Source organism: Mesoplodon densirostris, chromosome 15, assembly GCF_025265405.1.
Source record: "Mesoplodon densirostris isolate mMesDen1 chromosome 15, mMesDen1 primary haplotype, whole genome shotgun sequence".
Lineage (NCBI taxonomy): Eukaryota > Metazoa > Chordata > Mammalia > Artiodactyla > Ziphiidae > Mesoplodon > Mesoplodon densirostris.
This window is the reverse complement of record NC_082675.1, coordinates 15909765-15936967: the sequence shown is the minus strand read 5'-3', so window position 1 is coordinate 15936967 and position 27203 is coordinate 15909765. Positions and strand designations below refer to the sequence as shown.

The following is a 27203-nucleotide window of genomic DNA, read 5'->3' as shown; positions in this document are numbered from 1 at the left end:
AGAGAACCTGGTACATGACAGATGCTCAATAAATATTTACTGAATGAGCAAATGACTAAACATGCTACCTGACAGTGCACACACATGCCCAACAAAACAAAACAAAACAAACAACAGAAAGCAATAGACACAATAAGGCACCATTAGCAAACACACTCCTAGATCAGTACTTCCAATGACTTCTTTAGTCAACATGAACAAAGAAGCTGAAATCAGTGTCATCCATACTTTGATTATAAGATCAGAGACATTAATTTTAAACCTGTAGTCTGTAATTGTTTGGCTGGGGTAGGCAAGAACATGAATAGGCACCAAACGACTACTCAGTAAAAATTACCGATAACCATGGCTGACCCCTAAATACCTCTAAGAAACATGAGAAATGCTGCATCTTTTATGCCACGAAATCTTGCCCTTCTCATCAATTCCTGCTCACAGCTGCGCCTGACTAATTAAAACTGCCTGGAAACCTCGTCTATCACTTTACTGGTTATTTCTTCTACTAAATCAAGACTCCACTTTAGAATTCAAATCCATCTGTCTCCCTCAGTCTGCAAAGAACAAATGTTCAGTAAAACTAACCAGCTAGCTAAAATTAAACGTCCCTTTTGTAGCTAAGACTTAATATGCTGTTGGGGGCAGGGAGCAAGGAGTATAAGGGTAAACCACTTAAAAATAAGGCAACAGGGCTTCCTTGGTGGTGCAGTGGCTGAGAATCCGCCTGCCGATGCAGGGGACACGGGTTCCAGCCCTGATCGGGGAAGATCCCACATGCCATGGAGCAACTAAGCCCGTGTGCCACAACTACTGAGCCTGCGCTCTAGAGCCCGTGAACCACAACTACTGAAGCCCGTGCGCCTAGAGCCCGTGCTCCACAACAAGAGAAGCCACCACAATGAGAAGCCCGCACACCGCAACGAAGAGTAACTCCCGCTCGCCGCAACTAGAGAAAGCCCACGCACAGCAACAGAGACCCAACACAGCCAAAAATAAATAAATAAAAAATTTTAAAAATCATTATTAAAAAAAAGGTAACACAAAGCTTAACTATATTAGATACTTAACCATATTAGATTACATATTAGATATGCAACTCCTATCTTAGCAAATCAGGGACAAATCCAGAAACTCGTGGCTAAAAAAGAGTTACGTCTAAAGGCAACTTTCTGGAGAATTTAACACATGTCAAACATTGCTCTTCCAAAATAATTACATAGGGCTATCAACCCCAAAGTTTTGCTCGTCCATTTTCCTTTCATCTGAACATTAGAAAACCTAAATTGGCTCAAAATCTATAGCTTCACTTTTGATATCTAAAATACAGATGAGGGCCTCCCTGGTGGCGCAAGTGGTTGAGAGTCCGCCTGCCGATGCAGGGGATACGGGTTCGTGCCCCGGTCTGGGAGGATCCCATATGCCACGGAGCGGCTGGGCCCGTGAGCCATGGCCGCTGAGCCTGCGCGTCCGGAGCCTGCGCGTCCGGAGCCTGTGCTCCGCAACGGGGGAGGCCACAACAGTGAGAGGCCCGCATACCGCAAAAAAAAAAAAAAAAAAAAAAAAAAAAATACAGATGATTCATTGCTGAGCTATTGGTCCTGTCCCATGATCAGAAAAACATAAGGAAAAAAATCAACTTTTTATGGCCTTTATCTTGAACCTACAACTTCAAATTTCTAAGAGTTTTATAAATTATGACAGCAAAATACATAAAATTCCCCTTCTTAATGCAACTTTTATTATCACTTCTGAGTTATTAAGTCCTTGCCTAGATATGATAAAGGAGGAACAAATGAAAAAGACCTATCACTTTATGGATTTTAACAGCCAGAAGTTGCTTCTGTGAGGTTTTGGATTGATTAATTTTTGCTGCCAAAGCCACATATACCCAGTTATACGATGTTATACTTATGTCCTGAAACATCAAAAAATATCTAAAGTTCAGTTTTTCTTTCCAACATGATTTTTTACCAAAGAAATCCTTTCTCTAGTAAGCAATGAAATAGACAACAAAATGAAGCATTAAAATTTTTAGGGGCTTCCATGGTGGCGCAGTGGTTGAGAGTCCGCCTGCCGATGCAGGGGACATGGGTTCGTGCCCCGATCCCGGAAGATCCCACATGCCGCGGAGCGGCTGGGCCCGCGAGCCATGGCCGCGGAGCCTGTGTGTCCGGAGCCTGTGCTCCGCAACGGGAGAGGCCACAGCAGTGAGAGGCCCGCGTACAGCAAAAAAAAAAAAAAAAAAAAAAAAAAAATTTTTACATCTTGGGGGCTTCCCTGGTGGCGCAGTGGTTGAGAGTCCGCCTGCCGATGCAGGGGATACGGGTTCGTGCCCCGGTCTGGGAAGATCCCACATGCCACGGAACGACTAGGCCCGTGAGCCATGGCCGCTGAGCCTGCGCGTCCGGAGCCTGTGCTCCGCAACGGGAGAGGCCACAACAGTGAGAGGCCTGTGTACCGCAAAAAAAAAAAAAAATTTACATCTTGGAATTTATTTCAAAAACACTACAATTTACCACGTCAATGCAATGTGTATTTAACTTACAACAGTCTATGCTACCCAGGGGTTACTGATAAAATGAAAAATGAGGTTCCTTCTTTTTCTTCAAAATCATATAACTGCAATTTTCGAATTTCACTAAAACTCTTAAAACTATAGACAAAATCACTTGCAAAGACATTCAATTTTTTTTTTTTTATTGCACGGAAAATGTGCTGGACCAAATTTAACAGAAAATAAATTACCACAAACTAGGTTTAAAAATATTTTTGTTGGGCTTCCCTGGTGGCGCAGTGGTTAAGAATCCGCCTGCCAATGCAGTGGACACTGGTTCGAGCCCTGGTCTGGGAAGATCTCACATGCCGTGGAGCAATTAAGCCCGTGTCCCACAACTACTGAGCCTGTGCTCTAGAGCCCGTGAGCCACAACTACTGAGCCCGTGTGCCACAACTACTGAAGCCCATGTGCCTAGGGTCTGTGCTCTGCAACAAGAGAAGCCACCACAATGAAAAGCCCGTGCACCGCAACGAAGAGTAGCCCGCTTGCCCCAACTAGAGAAAAGCCCTCGTGCAGCAATGAAAACCCAATGCAGCCAAAAATAAATAAATAAATAAATATATATATATATATATATATATATATATATACATAGATTTGTTACATAGATTTGTTGTAAATGGGTTCAACTAGCATGATGTCCTAGAGCATATAGGTAGCTAGTGATACTGACATTCTCTCAAAACTATACTTCAAATTTTTGATAATACTGCTACTTTGACAAATACTACTGAATTCTATAAATAAAGAAAGAAATAAATCCACATTCTTCAAATTCAATTCAACAAACTTTATTTCTGATGTGGTTTCTGATGTACAAAGTACTGATAAGCACTGTGAGGATTCAGAAACATTTGGAGGTACAAAGACATTGAACATTATACTGGAGAAAAATTGGAATCAACCTAAAATGTCTATCAACAGGAGAAAGGCTAAATAATCTGTGAGGAAGTTTGAAAGAATGAAGCTGAGCAATTCATATAAATAAATAAATAAGCAATCTGTATATATAAAACAATTATATATAATTAATAATGAATTATATAAAATATAATTATATATAATCCATATATTTATATATACACCGTTCATATACAATTATATATAACTCAATATAGTTCACATTCACATATATAATTCATACACACACACATACATGAATTAAGCTCTAAGATCACAGAGTAGAAAAAAAGTTGCAAAACATGCATATATGGACATATGTATGCTACCAAATGTAAAATAGATAGCTAGTAGGAAGCAGCCGCATAGCACAGGGAGATCAGCTCGCTGCTTTGTGACCACCTAGAGGGGTGAGATAGGGAGGGTGGGAGGGAGACACAAGAGGGAGGAGATATGGAGATATATGTGTATGTATAGCTACTGTAAAGCAATTATACTCCAATAAAGATGTTAAAAAAATGCATATAACAACATTGATTTAAAAAAAAATACTACACATCTTCTAAAGGTAGCATCTTCAGGCTCCGTGAGCAAACAAGCTAAGAGCTGAGATGAACATGCCTGGAGGAGGCCAATTATGGCAAGGGGACAATGGAATGGGATTTGAATAGGGCTGAATGTGAATCCTAAATATCTCTCCAAAGAATTCCTGAGGCAATTTCAGATCACTTAAATTTCTGTAATAAGTTTTGATTTCCATTTATGTAGAACTTTCACTCTTGGGAAAACTTAAAATTTTAACTCCAAAGCATTTCCAACTCTTAATGGCTTCACGGAGAAAAATCAACAGTCACGGAAGTATCCTACAATGTCCTGCTTTAGTGAAACAACTAAAGCTGTAAACCAAAAACTGCAGGGGGTTATAACTGGTCCTGTGATTTCTAAAACAACTTGGATGAGTGTTCAGCATAAAGAACACGGCCTGGTAAACAGCCACACTGTAAGAAACTAAGCAAAGCAGCAATATCTCTGTTCAAAATACAAATTCCAAGACTAGCTTAACTCAGAGTTCATAAAAAGCTTAACACAGCAGAGGCACATAGGTAATAACGGAAAAGAAAGGAGGCTGGAAACAAAAATGGCTGTAGGTCTCCGGACTATCTCGAGTTTTTCCTATTGCATACAAAATTTTTGGATTAAGAAAAAATCATAAACAATCAAACAATACAAAAAACAATAAACAAGACTCTAAATGCTATCTATAAGAACAAACAAAAACTAACCAATCAAAACCTTAATGATATAAGAAACACAAAGGTAAATAGCAAAATAAGCAATTCAAGGGCAATTAAGTACTTTACAAAAGAAAATTACTAGTTATATATTAATCACATTATAACATTTGTCTACAAAGACTGGAAGTAAATTCATGAAATTATGGAGTACAAATAATTTATATTTTTCTTCCTTTTGCTTTTTCAAATTTTCTCCAGAGGACATGTATTACTTCTGTAAGAAGTTTTTTTTTAAGCTTTCTTCATTTAAAAAAATCCAAGTATAGTTGATTTACAATGTTGTTAGCTTCTGTTGTACAGCAAAGTGATTCAGTTATACATATATGTACATTCTTATTTTATTTATTTATTTTTGGCTGCGTTGGGTCTTCGTTGCTGTGTGCGGGCTTTCTCTAGTTGTGGTGAGTGGGGGCTACTCTTCGTTGAGGTGTGCAGGCTTCTCACTGTGGTGGCTTCTCTTGTTGCAGATCATGGGCTCTAGGCGCACAAGCTTCAGTAGTTGTGGCACGTGGGTTCAGTAGTTGTGGCTCGTGGGCTCTAGAGCGCAGGCTCTGTAGTTGTGGCACATGGGCTCAGTTGCTCCGCAGCATGTGCGATCTTCCTGGACTAGGGCTCGAACCTGTGTCCCCTGCATTGGTAGGCAGATTCTTAACCACTGTGCCACCAGGAAAGCCCCATACACTCTTTTTTAATATTCTTTTCCATTATAGTTTATCATAGCATATTGAATATAGTTCTCTGTAAGAAGTTATTTTAGAAAGAGTAGAAAGCAAATGCCTTTCCTAAAGGCGCTAGAAAGCTGTAGTTCAGGAGCTCACAGAAGAGAACTGTTTGGTAGTGAGGGAACTACACTTACAAAATTTATCAAATGTTTACGTGCCAGAAGCTGTGCCAAAAAGTTTCCATTCACTGTGGTCCTTAATCTGGAAAATCATAGCATGAGGTAGGTAAGTAGTAGTGCTGTCCCCATGAGATAAGGAAATGGCTGGTTTAGGGGGGTTGGGATAAACTGGGAATTTGGGATTAACAGATACACGATACTATATAGAAAACAGATTAAAAAAACAAGGACCTACTGTATAGCACAGGAAACTATATTCAATATCTTGTGATAAACTAAAAAGGAAAAGAATCTGAAAAAGAATATATATATGTGTGTGTGTGTGTATATATATATATATATGTGTGTGTGTGTGTATATATATATATATAAAACTGAAACACTTGCTGTACATATGAAATAGTGTAGATCAACTATACTTCAATAAATAAATGAATGAATGAATGAATGGAAAATGGCTGATTTAGAAGGTTAAACCAATGACCAAATCACTTCACTAGTAAATGGTGAACTGGGATTAAAAGGCAGTCTGTAAACTTAGAGCCCACATTCTGAACCACAACACCAGTGTTTCCAACACATCTTAAGAAGCATCTTGGGCTTCCCTGGTGGCGCAGTGGTTAAGAATATGCCTGCCGGGACTTCCCTGGTGGCGCAGTGGTTAAGAATATGCCTGCCAATGCCGTGGACACAGGTTCGAGCCCTGGTCCGGGAAGATCCCACAGGCCGTGGAGCAACTAAGCCTGTGTGCCACAACTATTGAGCCTCTGCTCTAGGGCCTGTGAGCCACAACTGCTGAGCCCACGTGCCACAACTACTGAAGCCCACGTGCTTGGGACCCGCGCTCTACAACAAGAGAAGCCACCACAGTGAGAAGCCTGCGCACTGCAATGAAGAGTAGCTGCCGCTCACCACAACTAGAGAAAGCCCGCATGCAGCACCGAAGACCCAACCCAGCCAAAAATAAATAAATAATTGATTTAAACAAAAAGAATCTGCCTGCCATTCTTCAATATACGCAAATCAATCAATGTGATACACCATATTAACAAACTGAAGGATAGAAACCATATGATCATCTCAATAGATGCAGAAAAAACTTCTGACAAAATTGAACACCCATTTATGATAAAAACCCTCCAGCAAGTAGGTATAGAGGGAACTTACCTCAACATAATAAAGGCCATATATGACAAACCCACAGCCAGCATCATTCTCAATGGTGAAAAACTGGAAACCATTTCCACTAAGATCAGGAACAAGACAAGGTTGCCCACTCTAACCACTATTATTCAACATAGTTTTGGAATTTTTAGCCACAGCAATCAGAGAAGAAAAAGAAATGAAAGGAATCCAAATTGGAAAAGAAGAAGTAAAACTGTCACTGTTTGCAGATGACATCATACTATACATAGAGAATCCTAAAGATGTTACCAGAAAAATACTAGAGCTAATCAGTGAATCTGGTAAAGTAGCAGGATACAAAATTAATGCACAGAAATCTCTTGCATTCCTATACACTAATGATGAAAAATCTGAAAGAGAAATTAAGGAAACACTCTCATTTACCATTGCAACAAAAAGAATAAAATACCTAGGAATAAACCTACCTAAGGAGACAAAAGACCTGTATGCAGAAAACTATAAGACACTGATGAAAGAAATTAAAGATGATACAAACAAATGGAGAGATATACCATGTTCTTGATTGGAGAATCAACATTGTGAAAATGACTATACTACCCAAAGTAATCTACAGATTCAGTGCAATCCCTATCAAACTACCAATGGCATTTTTCACAGAACTAGAACAAAAAATTTCACAATTTGTATAGAAACACAAAAGACCCCAAATAGCCAAAGCAATCTTGAGAAAGAAAAATGGAGCTGGAGGAATCAGGCTCCCTGACATGAGATCATATTACAAAGCTACAGTAACCAAGACAGTATGGTACTGGCAGAAAAACAGAAATACAGATCAGTGGAACAGGATAGAAAGCCCAGAGATAAACCCACGCCCATACAGTCACCTTATTTTTGATAAAGGAGGCAAGAATATACAATGGAGAAGAGACAGTCTCTTCAATAAGTGGTGCTGGGAAAACTGGACAGCTACATGTAAAAGAATGCAATTAGAACACTCCCTAACACTGTATACAACGATAAACTCAAAATGGATTAAAGACCTAAATGTAAGGCCAGACACCATCAAACTCTTAGAGGAAAACACAGGCAGAACACTCTATGACATAAATCCCAGCAAGATCCTTTTTGACCCACCTCCTAGAGAAATGGAAATAAAAACAAAAATAAACAAATGGGACCTAATGAAACTTAAAAGCTTTTGCACAGCAAAGGAAACCATAAACAAGACGAAAAGACAACCCTCAGAATGGGAGAAAATATTTTCAAACGAAGCAACTGACAAAGGATTAATCTCCAAAATACACAAGCAGCTCATGCAGCTCCATATCAAAAAAACAAACAACCCAATCCAAAAATGGGCAGAAGACCTAAATAGACATTTCTCCAAAGAAGATATACAGATTACCAACAAACACATGAAAGGATGCTTAATATCACCAATCATCAGAGAAATGCAAATCAAAACTACAATGAGGGGCTTCCCTGGTGGCGCAGTGGTTGAGAGTCTGCCTGCTAATGCAGGGGACACAGGTTCGAGCCCTGGTCTGGGAGGATCCCACATGCCATGGAGCAACTAGGCCCGTGAGCCACAACTACTGAGCCTGCGCGTCTGGAGCCTGTGCTCCGCAACAAGAGAGGCCGCGATAGTGAGAGGCCCGTGCACCGCGATGAAGAGTGGTCCCCGCTTGCCACAACTAGAGAAAGCCCTCGCACAGAAACTAAGACCCAACACAGCAAAAATAAATAAATTAAAAAAAAAAAAAACACTACAATGAGATATCATCTCACACTAGTCAGAATGGGCATCATCAAAAACTCTACAAACAGTAAGTGCTGCAGAGGGTATGGAGAAAAGGGAACCCTCTTGCACTGTTGGTGGGAATGTAAATTGATACAGCCACTATGGAGAACAGTATGGAGGTTCCTTAAAAAACTAAAAATAGAACTACCATACAACCCAGCAATCCCACTACTGGGCATATACCCTGAGAAAACCATAATTCAAAAAGAGTCATGTACCAGAATGTTCATTGCAGCTCTATGTACAATAGCCAGGACATGGAAGCAACCTAAGTGTCCATCAACAGATGAATGGATAAAGATGTGGCACATATATACAATGGAATATTACTCACCCTAAAAAGAAACAAAATTGAGTTATCTGCAGTGAGGTGGATGGACCTAGAGACTGTCATACAGAGTGAAGTCAGAAAGAGAAAAACAAATACCGTATACTAACACATGTATATGGAATCTAAAAAAAAATGGTTCTGGGGCTTCCCTGGTGGCGCAGTGGTTGAGAGTCGGCCTGCCGATGCAGGGGACACGGCTTCGTGCCCTGGTCCGGGAAGATCCCACATGCTGCGGAGCGGCTGGGCCCGTGAGCCATGGCCGCTGAGCCTGCGCGTCCGGAGCCTGTGCTCCGCAGCAGGAGAGGCCACAACAGTGAGAGGCCCGCGTACCGCAAAAAAAATTATATTAAAAAAAAAAGGTTCTGAAGAAGCTAGGGGCAGGACAGGAATAAAGACACAGACGTAGAGAATGGACTTGAGGACACGGGGAGGGGGAAGGGTAAGCTGGGACAAAGTGAGAGAGTAGCATTGACATATATACACGACCAAATGTAAAATAGATAGCCAGTGGGAAGCAGCTGCATAGCATAGGGAGATCAGCTCAGTGCTTTGTGTCCCCCTAGAGGGTGGGATAGGGAGGGTAGGAGGGAGACACAAGAGGGAGGGGATATGGGGATATATGTATACATATAGCTGATTCACTTTGTTATACAGTAGAAACTAACACACCATTGTAAAGCAATTATACTCCAAAAAAGATGTTAAAAAAAAAAAAAAGAATCTGCCTGCCAATGCAAAGGACACAGTTTCAAGCCCTGGTCAGGGAAGATCCCACATGCCACGAAGCAACTAAGCCCGTGCGTCACTACTATTGAGGCTACATGCACCCTAGAGCCCGTGAGCCACAACTACTGAGCCCACATGCCACAACTACTGAAGCCTGCGCGCCTAGAGCCCATGCTCCGCAACAAGAGAAGCCACCACAGTGAAAAGCCTGTGCACCACAATGAAGAGTAGCCCCCGCTCACAGCAACTAAAGAAAGCCCATGTGCAACAAAGACCCAATGCAGCCAAAACTAAAAAAAAAAAAAAAAAAAAAAAAAAAAAGTTATAAAAAGAAAAAAGGAATAATCTTGAGCACTAGTTAGAAAAACATACCCCCCTACACCTTCTATCAGAGGACCTGGAAATCTTATATTTAATAGGTGTCCCAGTAATTCTTACCAGCTATAACTTGGAAAACCCGTCCATCCTCTACTACCACTCAAACTTTTTGTTTAGGATGAAGCTTATTGCAGCAATACAAATTGGCCCTAATATCTATGAACTGTTTAAATGCCAGATACTACATTCTCCAAAACACAAAACAAAAGAAAACCAAGACAGTCTATTGATTGAAGCCACTCTTGGATTTCCAAACAGAGAGAATTACTACTTTATAACATGAAGCAGGAGGTAAAGCTTTTGTGTTGAGGCTGCCATAGTTTCTGAATTTCTACAGCCTCTGCAACTGTTCTGATGAGAGTCACCGGTGGCTTGTTTTCCCCAACCACAAACTGAGGAAACCGTGGCTGAGGAAAGGAGGAAGGAGCAGGAGAATGAGTTCAGTGACCTCCCTACTCTGTTGCTCTCATTTTTGAAACTAGGAGAAAATGAAATATGGATATGGAATTTCATATTCCTAAATAAGAGCCTTCCTAGTAGAAACAGGTTATCAATTATTTGAATTATTATTTCATATATACAGGCAATGGTGAGGTCCACCACAAACTGGAAAATGCGAGTTCCTCCTAAAGGCATTCAAACATTTTGTAAAACTCTGAATGCCAAACAAAACCTATTTGTAGTTGAATCTGACCTTCTGACTACAGTTTGCAGTCCCTGTGGGTCCAAATTCTTGTTACCTCAGTTTCTTTTTCCAAAAATATATATCATTTATTATATAAAATATATATTTATATTTCATGCAGGGGACAAATGTTGAATTTAAATATCTCTTGTTTGTCAATCATACTTCAATAAAGCTGAAAAAAACCTCTGATGATAAATGAGTTGACATCTGTCAAGTAGGCTCTTTGAAAAATGAAACCCAGGACTGGGAATAACCTAGTGACTGAAATACTAAGCCAGGTAAAATGAGGAATTTACTTGCACTTCACTTACCTACCACTAATCATCAATACACACATTGATATTAGGAATAATATCAGACACCTAGTGGATAGAACTTGGAGCTATGATTCACAACCTTCCTTCTATTCCAACAGAGCTAAGAGATACATCACAGTCCCCCCAGTCACCGTGGTTTCCTAACACAGTGATGCTCGGGGCAGAAGGAGAGGGGGCCCCACGGCAGGTGTTAAGAATTGCTGATTTAGAACATAAGGACAGTATCTTGGCCCAAGCTGTGTTTGCTCTCATGCCAATTGCTTGCCATATGAACTATAAACACATTCCATTTATATGGATGACGTGTACAATACACAGAATTCCCTGCTTGAGCTTTTTCAGGCTGTCACTTCATTGGCTCTGCCAAGTCCTTGCCCCAGGCTTGAGCAGAAACAGCTCACTTCTTAATTTGGACAAACCACAGAGATAAAACAGTGGAGCACAGTGAACATAAAGGTTGAATGTTTTTAAAGACCAAGCATTCTAATTGAAGTAGAAAAACTTTATCTTTTATTTACTCAGATCACTGCAGCACAAAGTTATGATTGCTTTGATATTAAGAAATAAACTAGATTGGGTTTCCCTGGTAGTGCAATGGTTAAGAATCCGCCTGCCAATGCAGGGGACACAGGCTCGAGCCCTGGTCCGGGAAGATCCCACATGCCGCAGAGCAACTAAGTCCGTGCGCCACAACTATTGAGCCTGCACTCTAGAGCTCTGGAGCTACAACTACTGAGCCCATGTGCCACAACTACTAAAGCCTGCGCGCCTCGAGCCCACGCCCTGCAACAAGAGAAGCCACTGCAATGAGAAGCCCATGCACCGCAACGAAGAGTAGCCCCCGCTTGCCGCAACTAGAGAAAGCCTGTGCGCAGCAACAAAGACCCAACGCAGCCAAAAAGTTTTTAAATTTTTTTTTTAAATTTGTTGGGACCTCCCTGGCAGTCCAGTGGCTATGACTCCGTGCTCCCAATGCAGGGGACATGGGTTCGATCCCTGGTCAGGGAATTAAGATCCCACATGCCACACGGCGCGGCCAAAATAAAAAAATAAAAATAAATTTTAAAAGATTTGCTGCACATATATATAGAATCTAAGGAAAAAAATGTCATGAAGTACCTAGGGGTAAGACAAGAATAAAGACACAGACCTACTAGAGAATGGACTTGAGGATATGGGGAGGGGGAAGGGTAAGCTGGGACAAAGTGAGAGAGTGGCATGGACATATATACGCTACCAAACGTAAAATAGATAGCTAGTGGGAAGCAGCCGCATAGCACAGGGAGATCAGCTCAGTGCTTTGTGACCACCTAGAGGGGTGGGATAGGGAGGGTGGGAGGGAGACACAAGAGGGAAGAGATATGGGAACATATGTATAACTGATTCACTTTGTTATAAAGCAGAAACTAACACACCATTGTAAAGCAATGATACTCCAATAAAGATGTAAAAAAAATTTTTGTTGCGTGATATTTCCATGTCAAGTTATTCTCCAGTGAAGACTCTAACTGGCAAAGATAAGGCATGCTTCTTGGGGACAAGTCAGATGAAACATTTAGTTTTGCTTCTCTCTCTCATTGAACGCATCTCAACTTACCCGTGCTGAGAACAGATGGCAAAAGAAACTGGCGCAGACTTCAGCTGAGGCAGTACCAGCACGGTGGTCAGCAGGAAAGACATGATTCTTAATTTCAACCTTTTCCTAGAAACAGTGCCTGGAATGTTATGGAGTAAAACTGGATGAGCAAGTGTAGGAAGATTTTATTTTTGGTAAAAGGTCTGAGTGCAAAGGAGAAAAATGAATTGACGAAAGAAACCTACTTAATTCTAGAAAAGCAATAATGTTGAGAATACCTCAAATTATTTTATATTTCAAAGTTTTTCTATTTGGGGGGAAAGGCTATTGGTAATAAGTATACAGCACTTTTAATTTTAGTATCAAATGTCTTTTTAGACTCAAAACCCAAAATAAACATGCCATTCTCACAACATACTGAAAGGAGGAAGGTAATGATCATTTCTGAGGAAACAGCATGTTATTAGAAAAAATTATTATTTTGTGTAACTTTCCTTGTTTTGATTTCACTGACTTAGGAAGCAATACATATCCTCCTAAGCTTCTAAGCAGTCTAATGCAAATTCCAGACTTTGCTTCTTAGAGGTTTAAAGTGTCTATTTTGTTTTTCTTTATTAAGGAAATGAAGCCAATGAAGAGGCCCTCCCCAATCTCTCAGTATATTTTTATCTAATAAACTTTATGTTTTAGTGTTCTTGGATGGATTCATTTTTCTAGGCTTCAAAAGAATCAAACATCTTTACAGCATCCCTCAAGTGAATATGACTTTATTTCATCATAAAAAAATAATCCAATTTTAAAAGTTTAAGGCTGTCAGCAAGACACACCCTCAGTTTTTACATCCACATGCAATCAGCTCTGATTTATGATGCCAATACTTTGGCCACACATCACACCACCCTTTGCTCTCCTGGTTATTAGACCTTTCAGTGAGAGGGCTGGATCAACTCTTCGGGCTAACATGACTAGCTCAGTCAGTTGGAACCAAATACTAAGTTGTGGTTCAATCTACTGGGTTGGCCCAAAAGGTCATTCGGGTTTTTCCAGAAAAACCCGAACGACCTTTTGGGCCAACCCAATACATTAAGGGCCTGTCAGTCTCCTAAAAGCTCCATCCTGTGTCGGAAATCCAACAGAGTGTGAATGGCAGCATAAATCATCACCTTCATTTATCAGCCACCTCGCTTCCTATTCTAGCCAGCAGTTCAATTCAGGTAAGGGTTTATTTTCTAGACCTTGCAGATCTAACTGATCTGAACCCAGCTTTCTGTGTCGGTGCATCAAGTAGCCAGCCCTTGCACAGCCCTCCTGCCTCACTTTATCAGTGTTTGCAAAGAACTCAAATCTCTTTGCTTCCAAAGTAAATCAAACTTCCTGCGAGAACAGAGGTCCTCAGTGCAAGGAGAGGCCAGAGGTCATCATCAGCTCTGACACACTATCACTTCTCACCAAATACGCCAGGGTGGAGTTTGTTTAGTGTCTGCCAGGACACAGATAAGGGTGTACAGCTGGCCCTCCTTCTGCTATCTCAGAATATGGCTCACAATGCCATGGAGCTCTCCTCTAGGTAACCAATTTATAGAATCTTTTAATAGTAAAAACAACAACAACAACAACAAAAAACAACAGGTGAGGGGTTTAGGAAAGAGGACTATTTAAGCAGGTACCCCAACAAAGACAACTCTGGAGACTTTTAGATCTATCAACTATTCATAGTGACAAACTGATAGATACAAATGAATCTCATGCTTCAATACCTAGAAATTTCTAGAGAAAGGGGTAAAAGTGAAAGTTTTTTGTTTTGCTGCATCGCACAGCATGCGGAATCTTAGTTCCCTAACCAGAGATGGAAGCATGGAGTCTTAACCACTGGACCACCAGGGAAGCCCAAAAAGTGTAAGTTTTTAATTCAGCAGGTTTAGTTGGTTTTTTCCCTGTTAAAGCTACAGATAGGGGCTTCCCTGGTGGCGCGGTGGTTAAGAATCCGCCAGCCAATGCAGGGGACATGGGTTCGAACCCTGGTCCGGGAGGATCCCACGTGCCGCGGAGCAACTAAGGCCGTGTGCCACAACTACTGAGCCTGTGCTCTAGAGCCTGCTATTAAGCCCGTGCGCCACAACTACTGAAGCCTGCGTGCCTAGAGCCCGTGCTCCGCAACGAGAGACGCCACCACAATGAGAAGACAGTGTACCACAACGAAGGGTAGACCCCGCTCACCGCACCTAGAGAAAGCCTGTGCGCAGCAACGAAAGACCCAATGCAGCCAAAAATAAATAAATAAAATAAATAAATTTATTTTTTAAAAAGCTACGGTAAATCATGAAAGATCATAACAGAATATTTTTACATATTTTTATGCTACATTGCCTGACTTAAATTGTGCCAATGCACAAGAAGGATTTCATTACCAAGGCCATCATATATCCTTACTCAGTAACACAGCTTAACAGAGAAGACACACTTACTGTGTTTAAGAGGCAAAAAGTCTAATCCAAGGTATGTCAGTCACTCATCTTCCCGTTCCTCAGTTTCCTAGTCTTTAAAACAAAGACAGAATGACCCATAGCTGGCTACCTTTCAGAAATGTGATTAAATAAGGTACATGTCTAATATGCCCATTCTCTATCATATATTGGTGCTTTAGTTCAATTTAACAAATATTCAGCAAACATACCACACTGTGGATAGTAAGTAGGCTGAGGGGCTCTCATTCACAAATGTACATGCAGTTATGAGGAAACTGAGAAATTTCCCACTAAGTAGGTTTTTGTTTTTTTATTTTACAGAATGCCTAGCTCTTAAAATATATCAGGAAACTTAAAATATGTCATAGTTTCAATATGACTTAGAAATAAGAAAATCACCAATAAACATAAGACATCTGTTTAGTTTTGGCCACATGAGGTCCCTTAAAAAGAAAAAGAAAAAGAATAATCCAAAATAAGATCACTAGGTACAACCCTTGCTGGCCTAGGAATAGGAGGCTAGCAAGCCTATGGAAAAGCCTAAAAATAGGAGGGCTGGAACAGAAACATCCAACGAAAAAACTTACTATGTTAGATGAATGAATTACCGTCACTGAATATTAGATTACATAAAATAGGAAAAGCTTGTAAACAAGCTTTTGAGAGTAGATTTTACTTTGTAAAGTTGATGAGGATGCTATTTTTGTTTTTTTGATGGTATAGAAATATATAGTTTCTATATGCACAGAAACACACCTTATGATAAGGCTATATTCAAGCTGGTCTTTCACTTCTTGATTTCTTTCTACTATTTACTTGCAGCCATTCAAATAAATATGATAGGATAACAATGAGAAACTCTGATGAAAGGATAAGAGGAAATGGTAAAGATCATCCGACATCTCTGAGCTGCCAAACTATGATTTAAAGCAAGAATCCCCATCTATTCCCCATTATCTCAAGGTAGGTTTATAAAATTCTCAAAACAAAATTCATTTAGATTCACTTTAATGGTAAGAAATACATTCAAAGTTCCAAAGCTTTTGGACTATGTTGTGAAATTTAAACAGGATGGGTTATGATCTATAAGAAAGGGGGAGAAAAACTCACTCTTTCAGAACATTTAACATCTTGAAATCAAGACCCGAAAATTGTTTGACAGTTCCTTGCTTGAGAAACATAAACTACTAGCCAAAGTCTTTCCTTAATATCCAAGAACATAATTTGATAAATAAGAATCTAGGGATTTCCCTGGTGGTCCAGTGGTTAAGAATCTGCCTTCCAATGCAGGGGGCGCAGGTTCGATCCTTGGTCAGGCAACTAAGATCCCACATGCCATGGAGCAACTAAACCCACGTGCTGCAACTACTGAGCTCACGCGCTCTAGAGCCCACATGCCACAACTACTGAGCCCACACACTGCAATGAAGAGCCTGCATGCCACACCGAAAGACCCCGCGTGCCGCAACAAAGATCCCACGTGCTGTAACTAAGACCCGATGCAGCCAAATAAATAAATAAATATTAAAAGAAAAAAAAAACGGAGGGACTTCCCTGGTGGCGCAGTGGTTAAGAATCCACCTGCCAAGGCAGGGGACACGTGTTCAAGCCCTGGTCCGGGAAGATCCCACATGCCGCGGAGCAACTAAGCCCATGCACCACAACTACTGAGCCTGCACTCTAGAGCCCGTGAGCCACAACTACTGAGCCCACGTGCCACAACTACTGAAGCCCGTGTGCCTAGAATCCGTGCTCCACAACAAGAGAAGCCACTGCAATGAGAAGCCTGCACACCGCAATGAAGAGTAGCCTATTATATATATTAGTCTATATTATAGACTATTTAGTGTTTATCAGCTCTCTCACAGAAGAACATATACCACTAAAAGAGTTCTAGTTTCTTATTTGTCTTTCATATTTTCCAAAACGTGGCTCTTCCTTGAGTTTCAACATGACTGCTGAACAGAGATAAATTTAGTTATTTTAAGAAACTACAACCAGATCCTTTCATGTGTCAAAGCAAAATGCCAAAATAAATTCTAAACCTTGACTTTGAAAAGTTAGGCTAAAAGAACATTCATTTCCTGTCCCCCTAAGATCTACCTGCTTGCTAATGACATTATAGAACTATAACCTTTAAAATGTGGAAGGGTAGGGCTTCCCTGGTGGCGCAGTGGTTGAGAGTCCGCCTGCCGATGCAGGGGACGCGGGTTCGTGCCCCGGTCCGGGAAGATCCCACATGCCGCGGAGCGGCTGGGCCCGTGAGCCATGGCCGATGGGCCTGCGCGTCCGGAGCCTGTGCTCCGCAACGGGAGAGGCCACAACGGTAAGAGGCCCACGTACCACAAAAAAAAAAAAAAAAAAATGTGAAGGGTAATTTTAATCTCATCAGCCAAATTTGCCAAAATGTAATATGTGCTTGACAGGATTAATAATACTGGTTCTTCTTCTGAAGTTCTTCAGCCTGACTCCTAAAAGAAACAGAAAGAGAGGAAAACCTGGATGTGTTATTCAAATGCTCCTACTAAAACCAGGGAGTGACACTTCAAATCTCAAATTGTTTTAAGTCATCACTTCAAAACTACTCTCAAACATGGTATATGCTGGTTATTTCAAATCCTAGCTCAGTCTCAAACACCACTGATGTTAAGAATTTGAGGGACTTCCCTGGTGGTCCAGTGGTTAAGAACCCACCTTCCAATGCAGGGTTCAATCCCTGGTCAGGGCAACTAAGCCCACGTACCGCAACTAGAAAGAAGCCCGTGCACCACAACAAAGAGCCCACTTGCCACAACGAAAGATCCCATGTGCCACAACTAAGACCCAAGGCAGCCCAATAAATAAATAAATTAATTAATTATTAATTAATTAATTAATTAATTTAATTTTTAAAAAATAAATCTTTTAAAAAAAGAATTTGATTTAAAAAAATAATACAATTTTGCCATTTGCAGCAACATGGATGGACTTGGAGGGTATTATGCTAAGTGAAATAAGTCCGACAGAGAAAGACAAATACTGTATAATATCACTTATATGTGGAATCTAAAAAGATATAACAAACTAATGAATATAACGAAACAGAAGCAGACACACAGATATAGAGGACAAACTGTGGTTCCCAGTGGGGAAGGAAAGGGGAAGGGGCAAAATAGGGGTAGGGGATTAGTAGGTACAAACTATTATGTATAAAATAAGCTACAAGGATATACTGTACAATATGGGGAATATAGCCAAAATTTTGTAAATATAAATAGACTATAACCTTTAAAAATTGTGAATCACTATATTGTTCACCTGTATAAAATATTGTACATCAACTATACTTCAATTTAAAAAATTAAAAATTAATTTTTTAAAGACATGAAATAACCAAAAAAAAAAAGTGAGCCTTGTCCAAATAAAAATAAGGCTCAAAACAAAAATATGTGATATGCCCAACAGACCAAATATTTATTCTACATTTAAATCAGCATAAGATTAAGGATGTTCCAAATAGGATTTTTTTAACATGTCATTCCATTTCATTATATGGATAAAGATTTATCCTATTACATTACGTGTATGGTATCATATGGAGGTGGATGGTATTGCCAAGCAAAAAGCAATCCTTTCAGGTTTCGTAACATTCAAATAATTTTTCAAATTTGCCAAAATGAAATTGCATAAATCAAAGGGATTCATTTCTAAGGATTATTGGTTATAAACAGAATTTTTAAAGGGGTGACATTTGAGTAGAGTCACTTGGCTCAGTCACTGACCTTTCTTTATCCTTAAATAGGGAGTGGCAGTTTCACGATCTTGAGTAATACGAAAGATGTCCCTCAAACCTGTAAACCATAGTAAGCTAAGAGCCTTTGATAGTCTATATTTACTGTGTCATATGTAAGTTTAACTACAATTTAATTCAATTAAAAAATCAGGACAAGACTAATTTCAAAAAATAGCCAAGGATTGCTAAAAATATAAGGACTATTATATGTGGCATTAAATTGCTTCAAAATGGGAATGCCAAAAAATATTACAACTATGTACTTTCCAAAAGCTGAATGACATGAGAAAACTGACAGAAGCCCCAGCGCTTCTAACTAGATCTTTTCCTTCCCTTATCCAAGGAGATAATATTGATACATGCATACTGCATAATGATGTACTCAAATATTTATGGATATGACTAGCTACCAAAGAGTTTAAGTTCCTTCACCCTTGCTGAGCTAAGGGTTTAGTAGCACATTAAATGTTATAAAGTATCTCCAAGAATCAGTGCAAATATATATTACAGTTCTACTGTGTATAAATCTCTCTTCAAAGCATAGGCTAAGTTTAAAAAGGAAAAAACCGAGTGGCCTGTATTTGAAAACGAGCAGTGTCGATTTTAATCACCCCATTTCTATAATGTTTCATTTATCTACTACTCAGATCTCTAGCTTCCTCACCCAAAATAAATGTAAACTTTTAAGAAACAAGGAAGCTATTGGTTTTTGAGAGCCTATTATGTGCCAAACATTGTGTTAGATATTCTATATCAGTGCTTCTTAAACTGTCTTGGGTGGAGGATTGGTTTTTCCCAATCCATTGTAGAACAAAAGTTTTGTAAAATACAATAAAATCAATTAGCACCTCCAAAAAAGTGAAAAAAAGACACAAAATTCAAGTCCCAAGTTTTATTATGTTCAACAGATATAAAACTAGTCTAGCAATCTGTTATGAAGTTTCTAAGTGCTTACTCTCAATTTCTTACCTTTACTCTCAAGTGCTTACCTTTCTGTTACGGATAAAAGTTCATGGTATGTGGCCTACACTTAGAGTAGCATTGCTCTATATGCAACCTATTTAATTTTCCGAAGTCTCCAAACTCTTAGTAAATGACCACAATAGGCTAAAGGAACTCAGTGTCTTCTGAAAAAAAAAGCTGTATTAAATAATCTCAAGATCCTTTTCAGCGCCACAAATTCTATGATTCTGAATGCTGAAGATGTGATGTGACCAGCAAATAAACGGCCTAATGACACCACTTCTGTCACCTCAGTGAAGTGACTAAAAGAGGACAGGCAATAAGAAGAGGGAAGAATAAACTCAGAGAAAAGGAATAAGAATTTAACTGGGAGGCAGATACCGAAAGTGAGGAGATGTAGCCGAGTAAGAGGGATAAACAGCAACTACCACGGCTTTTATTTGGGAGCATTCAGGGTGGGGTGCAACTCTCCTACAAACAAATCAGTTTCTAAAAACTGGACGTAGTAATAATTAAATCTAAGTCATGGGCTTCCCTGGTGGCACAGTGGTTGAGAGTCCGCCTGCCGATGCAGGGGACACGGGTTCGTGCCCCGGTCCGGGAAGATCCCACTTGCTGCAGAGCGGCTGGGCCTATGAGCCATGGTCGCTGAGCCTGCGCGTCCGGAGCCTGTGCTCCGCAACGGAAGAGGCCACAACAGTGAGAGGCCCGCGTACAGCAAAAAAAAAAAAAAAAAAAAAAAAAAATCTAAGTCATGAAAAAAAAAGATTAAAATATAACCAAGAAATGGAAGTTTTGACAGGTGATCAAAAGTTGGCTAGATATGTGTGTCAATGCCGAAGCCTAAAGGCTTAACCACTGGGCTCGCCCTCTGTGTCAATACATGCCCTAAGGACTCCTGCATTTAGAAGTCCCAGATCTGTCACTGACTCAATATACTACCCTTCCTTAAATCCGATATTCTGTACGGCCCCACATATTAACATTCACTCTAAAAGCAACAGGCAGGGCCTCCCTGGTGGCGCAGGGGTTGAGAGTCCGCCTGCCGATGCAGGGGACACGGGTTCGTGCCCCAGTCTGGGTAGATCCCACGTGTCGTGGAGCGGCTGGGCCCGTGAGCCATGGCCGCTGAGCCTGCGCGTCCGGAGCCCGTGCTCCAAAACGGGAGAGGCCACAACAGTGAGAGGCCTGCGTACCGCAAAAAAAAAAAAAAAAAAAAAAAGCAACAGGCAAAGAAAGAGCCATAAAATATAGTACTTTATACACCTTTAAAAACCAGCCCCGTGCAAGATAAATATATAGTTGCTTATCATGTAAGTGCCTGTTTGACTCCAGTAGCAGGACGGGTGACATTTTAGCACCCAACAGAACTACTTAGAGAAAGGTGAATCTGTAGATCAGAATTTGGGGAGAACCATTCTAGTTCTGGGTAACACTGTATGTCCCAATTATGTGGAATTACCACACAGTCTTGCAACCAGAGAACCTTTGAACTAAAAAGTCCTGTCTCCTCTGCCATGGGTGGTACTCAAAGTATGGTTTCTATCTGTACGCTCTGGAACTGTGCTACACATATAACTGTACGTATCTGTTTGAAAAGATTCATTGTTTCAGTTGTTTCAAAGTTTTCCCACTGGTCTGCTATCAGAGTTAAAGCTGCCCTTGGTAATATGGCTATTTTTGTTTTCTAATATGTTAAGTTTCTAAGTTTTTCATACTCTAATATTCTCAGAAGTACTACCTCTATCACCTTTGTGGATTGTTGCCCTATGGAAGCTAATTTCATCCAAAGGGAAGAATAACAGCCCTGAAGAAGGGAGCCCTTGGGACCCACCAGCCTGACCTATGATGAACACCAGGAGGCCAAGACGGCTGCAGTGGAGTGAAGGGAAGGAGGGTGGGTGTAGTGGGAGCTGAAGTCCAGAGATATCCGCTATGCATCGGCTTGTATGTGCGTTAAATACCTCTGGGGGGAACTGCTCTCTCCTGCAGAAGGAGAGTTTTCCCCGAACTCCCTTTTGAACCTTAAGAATTTTGAACCATGTGTTGCTTCCCTAAAATTTTTAATAAAGCACCTAATGAATCCACAGACTTCACATGTAATTTATGTATTACTTACATGATCAGAAATATGAACTTGATTATGCATATAAAAATGTACAATTAAACAGTGAAACAATCCTATCAATTTATACAGTTACGGCACAGTTCTGAAGCTTCTCATTCTAACTTATGGTAAATAAACCTAGATGGTCGTATAGGTGTGTCGTAGCATACTTAAAGAGAAGAGTCTCACTATTTATAAGACCACTTCCCTAATTTTAAAAAATTTTCAACAGAATTGACTAAATATCCAACAATAGAGGAATGGGTAAATAAATCATTGAACATCCATATAATGAAATACCATGCAGACTTTAACATCTATGCAGGTATTTAAAATTATATTCTCAACAATACTGAAAGTTTTGGAGAAATGCCCCCCAAATACCATTAACGTTAAGTGACAAAGGCAAGACACAAAATGTATAATGATCCTGATTTCTTAAAATATCTCTGGTACATGAGATAGAAGTATAAGTGTAAGTGTACATGCATAGAAAAAAGTCTGAAGGGAAACACATTAAAATATAAACTAAACTCATCTCTAGGTGGTAACATTATTTTCTTCTTTATACTTTTTTTACATCTTGCAAATTTTCTAAAATTCTAACAGTTTAATTTTTAAAATTTTAAGCATTTTGTAATGTTTTAAATTATGACTACAAGCCTTATTATGCTAATCAGTAACTAGATTATGCTAAATCCTATAGTATAACTTTTGTGACAGTTCAGTCCTCAAGGCACTGCCACTCAATAAAAGCTGGTAAATGGACACAGTTGACTGAAAACCTTGAAAAAAAAAATCTCTACATGGAAATGTTCAAAATAAACACAACAGTGCTCAAGTTCACTACCTAACCATAGAACAACTAAGTTAAACAAAAATTCATTCAAATTCATTAAGATTTTTCGAATGATGAGCAAAGCCAGGTATTTTCAATTGACTCCCTCTAATCTAGCTGTTTTCAGAAATCTCTTGGGAATCCTACGCAAAATTCATTATGCTCTACACAAAATCAAAGGTCTTAACCCCATATTATCCACATTCAAGCATTAACATTTATGACAACTGTTGGGATGTGTTCTCTCTTCGTATCCAAAATGCAAAGCATAACTGCGATTATTAAAATTCCTGAAGTCTCACTTGAACTACTTTTAGTTCACCAAAAATAACTATCTATTCTTATTCTCTATTAATGAATTTTTCCTCACCTATGTCCTCAACTCATGATATTATTCATTAAATCACACTCTTTCACACATTTTAAATGCCCCTTTTAACATTCAGTTCAATCAATATCCAAAGTTGGAGCTCCTACTATATTAGTAGGTACTCAACATACAATATGAAATGGCTGTTCTCAGCTTATAATATAGTAAGGGTGATGAAGATGCAAATAAATAACTTTAATATACATAAGGCAGTGCTATGGAGATACAGAGAGAGTACGGCTGCTTCTAACTGTAGGCATCATGAAAATTTCATTGAGGAGTGGCATTTGATCTGCCACTTGAAGGATAAAGAGTCGTGTTCCAAAGGTGGAGGTGGGGTACCCCAGGGCAATGGAACCCCTTAAACCAAGGTTGTAGGAGTAAATGTGGTGAGTGTAAAATATGGGGAAAGTGGGGGGGGCAAGGATTAATGATATAAGACTAGACAGGTAGATGGAGCCAAAGCATAGCTACGTTGAATTATTATTTTATTTTGCAGGAAATGGGAAGCCACTGAAGATTCGAGCAAGAAAGTAACATAACTGCTTTAGGAAGGTGACTCTCGCAGCCATGTGTAGGCTGGGCTGCATAGTTCTTATTTAAAATAGCTGCCATTAACTACTGGCTCAGAGACGATAGGTTATTAAGATGAAGTGCAACCTAAAGCAGTGTTGTAGTGGAAAATCACTCAAGAAATGAAAGTCCTAATTATATGACCTTGTACAAATCATTTTGCTTCTCTAAGCCTTTTGTTCTAAAATAATAAATATCTCCTCTACTGCCTCATGGAGCCACTGAAAAGACGAAATGAAAACAGTATATCTGGAAGCCCCTGGAAGGCTTGCTGGTCATAAGGTCTCTGTCACAAATACTCACTTCTGCTTTGTAGCATGAAGGCAGATAATATGTAAATGAATGTACTGGTTATGTTCCAATTAAACTTTATTTATAAAAACAGACAGCTGGATATGACCATGAGGACCATAGCTGGCTGCCCTCTGTATACAGAAGCACTGGTCAATAGAAATAGGTGAAACACATATGGAATTTAATATTTTCCAGTAGCCACATTTAAAAAGGTAAAAAGAAATAGATGAAATTAATTTTAGTATATTTTAATTTAAATAACATATTTAACCCATCATATCTAAAATATTACCATTTCAACATTTAATCCATTTAAATATTATTAGGGAGATATTTTACATCCTTTTTGTGTGAAGTCTTCAAAATCTGATGTGTCTTTTACACTTTCAGCACTCTTCACTTCTGACTAGCCACATTTCGAGTGCTCAATAGCCACATGTGGTAGTAGCTACCCACTGGACAGCACAGTTCTGGAGGCTACTTAAGTAATACTGCTAAACTTTGACAATTCAAGCATAAAATAACAATTTGAACAATAAATGAAACCAAAATCACATAACTGTACTCTATGGAGAAGATGAAAGCAAAATGAATTTCGAACTTGAAAATAATGTTCTCCTGGGATACCAACTGTTACTGCTTGAGGCCACCTGTTTAAAACGGTTCATTATTAGCAGTATAAGATACCAATATAAAGTATGTTGATGAATTTTTATTCCCATAGTTTCAGTTGACCAGACAAGGGGGAAAAAACCAAAATAGTTGGTGAACAAAAAATTGTTCTATTTTAAAAGAACTGTTTGTCACTTTTTAGCAAGTATTTAATTTTCTTTAAAAAAATAGTTTCCTGGTTAATGATACCACATTTAGCAAATGGGCAAAGATCAGATTACCCAAGAAAATTATTATGCACTAAAAGCTTACAGTGAGTAGATAATGGGAAAAACTGTAGAAGAATAACATATTCTACCACAGAAGGGATTTTCCAAAATGTGGTTCACTTTTCTTTCAAACAATTGCAAACTAGCTAGTCGTCAGCAAACTTCGAGCAAAAAAGGGAGAGATGCTGGCAGACAGTCTATCTCAGGGGCCTCTAACCTTCACAAGTTTGGTGATGCTTACCAACCCTTCTCCAGTTACATCTTTAAATGCATAAAACAAAATACACAGAATTATAAGAAACCAATTATAGTATATTAAAATACAGGTACCAAAATACTTTAAGAAACAAATTTGTGATATCAACATAGGAGTTTCATTATTAGGACACTGAATAACAAGATCTAATACTTGCCATAATTTCTAAGTGGTGGTGAGATGAGCATAAACAACATTTCAAGATATGTTCAACAAATGTAATATGATATGAAAATATCTATGATTTCTACTGGTTACAAGGTCACAGGTACTGCCAATACTACTAGAGTTTGTTGACTACATTCATAATAGAAGGAAATGCTGAGTTCTAGCTAAAGGTATGAGTAAATAAACATATACTTTTTCCCATCCAAGTTCACAGAACGCCCTGAATTCTATTCAGGTTCGGAACCCCTGAGGGAAAGCAAACTTTTATTATAAGCTCATCCAAAAAAATTCTCCCTCCAAAGTTCCCCAAATGTATTTTTACCTTTCCACCACCCATTTTGCTCCTTTCTAGATTAAACAAACAAGTAAGTTGTCTTTCAGCCACACCACAACTGGATGATCAGGAAGGAATCAGTATCAAGAAATAAAGAAGGTAATTATTCTATTATAGGCCACTGTTTTGATGAAAATATGTTGATAGATTCTCCTTTAACATTCTTAATGATTCTATTTCAGGAGTAGGAAAAGCAAATATATCAATAGAAATAGTAGGTCCAGATTTTCTAGTCTGTCCTGTAAATAGCTGTATCTTTTTTTTATATATAGCTGTATCTTTTATATGAGACTTTGTTCATTTGAAATCAGTAAAGCAAACCACAGAGCTCAAAGAAAATACAGTAAACACAGAAACGATCCATTACAAATACAAGCTAATGTTAATATTTTGTTTGGTATAAAACCAGTACTTGAACCACATATCTGTAGTTATTACTGTTGCTAAACCTACAATTTGCATAAAATAGTTTGCAAATTATGTATCTCTTTGTTGTTAATCTAAAATTGCTACACATTGTGCTCTGACCTGGTAATTCAGCCGACTGCAGGTTTCAGTAGAAACACCAGGGATTCAAGTTGTGTCCACTTCAAAGTGTCCCATCATGGAACATTAATTAACTATTCTACAACTGTGCTTAATAGCACTTCATAAACTCAAAGCTCCACACAAATATCCAACATTATTGGGAGGGGAATTATAACAGCACTATAAAAATCCTTTTCAATTATAAACTGCCAATAATAACAGGTTGCAGGAACACACTTTTTTGTTGTTATTGTTGTTGTTGTTGCTTTTAAATTAAAAAAAAATTTTTTATTGAAGTATAGTTGATTGAAACACACTTTAATCATTACCACAAATTTGTAATTTACCAAACTTTATCAAGAAAATAACACTGCAAAAAAAAAGAAAAAGAAAAAGAAGAAAATGACACTCCAAACACTAAAAATCTTTTGGATTTATTTATAATAATATATATAAATTGTGAATTTAAGAAGGAAATAGTAAAAAAAATTAGTTAATATGGCTATTTCTGGATAGTGCAATCAAAGGATATTTCTTTTCTCTCTTACACCTTTAGTGCTTTCTCCATTTTCTACAACATCCATGTGTTACTTCTTTATAATCAAAAAAGTTTTGACAGCATAAAAATATAATGAACTTACTATCAATTATTTTCTATATAGGTCAGAAAACCATAGAATTACTCCTTATATTGGCATATAAGAGAGAAAATTTTAAGACAATCTGAGTCCAGATAGTCTGCCTAACAACTGCTATGCACTCTGAACACACTTCAGGGGCCAGTGCATCTCTTCCCAGGGTGGGCAGCTCCCTGGCTCTGCTGGCCTCTGGCAGCATCCCCAGACCATCAGAATACAAAGTTGTTGCTCTCTCCTGCCTATATATGGACATAGTCTGTACTAACTGGATTACTGACTAACATGAGTACATGCCAGGAGACGAAGGCGATCAAGCCACAAGAGGAGTCCTCTGAAGTGAAGTGATAACAGCTAGGCAGCACTAACAGAAAACCCTGGCTTCTTTCAGCTGAGCATGATTTGGCATGCAGGTCCAGGTACCCAATTGTACCTATTAGACTCATCTTTTGGAGTGAAAGCCATT

General features: G+C 39.1%; 1 protein-coding gene across 4 annotated transcripts in view; it reads right to left on the bottom strand.

Moving 5' to 3' along the window:
- The window catches only part of HECTD4 (HECT domain E3 ubiquitin protein ligase 4), a 193069-nt gene that overhangs the window by 157924 nt on the left and 7942 nt on the right, over positions 1-27203 (bottom strand). Inside the window, exon 1 of one of the 4 annotated variants that reach the window (XM_060119744.1) lies at positions 12575-12637. The exons of the other annotated variants lie outside the window; for them this stretch is intronic. The gene's annotated coding sequence lies outside the window, so the exon portion shown is untranslated. Of the gene's footprint in view, positions 1-12574; positions 12638-27203 lie in introns of those variants that run through there. 4 annotated transcript variants of the gene reach the window in all.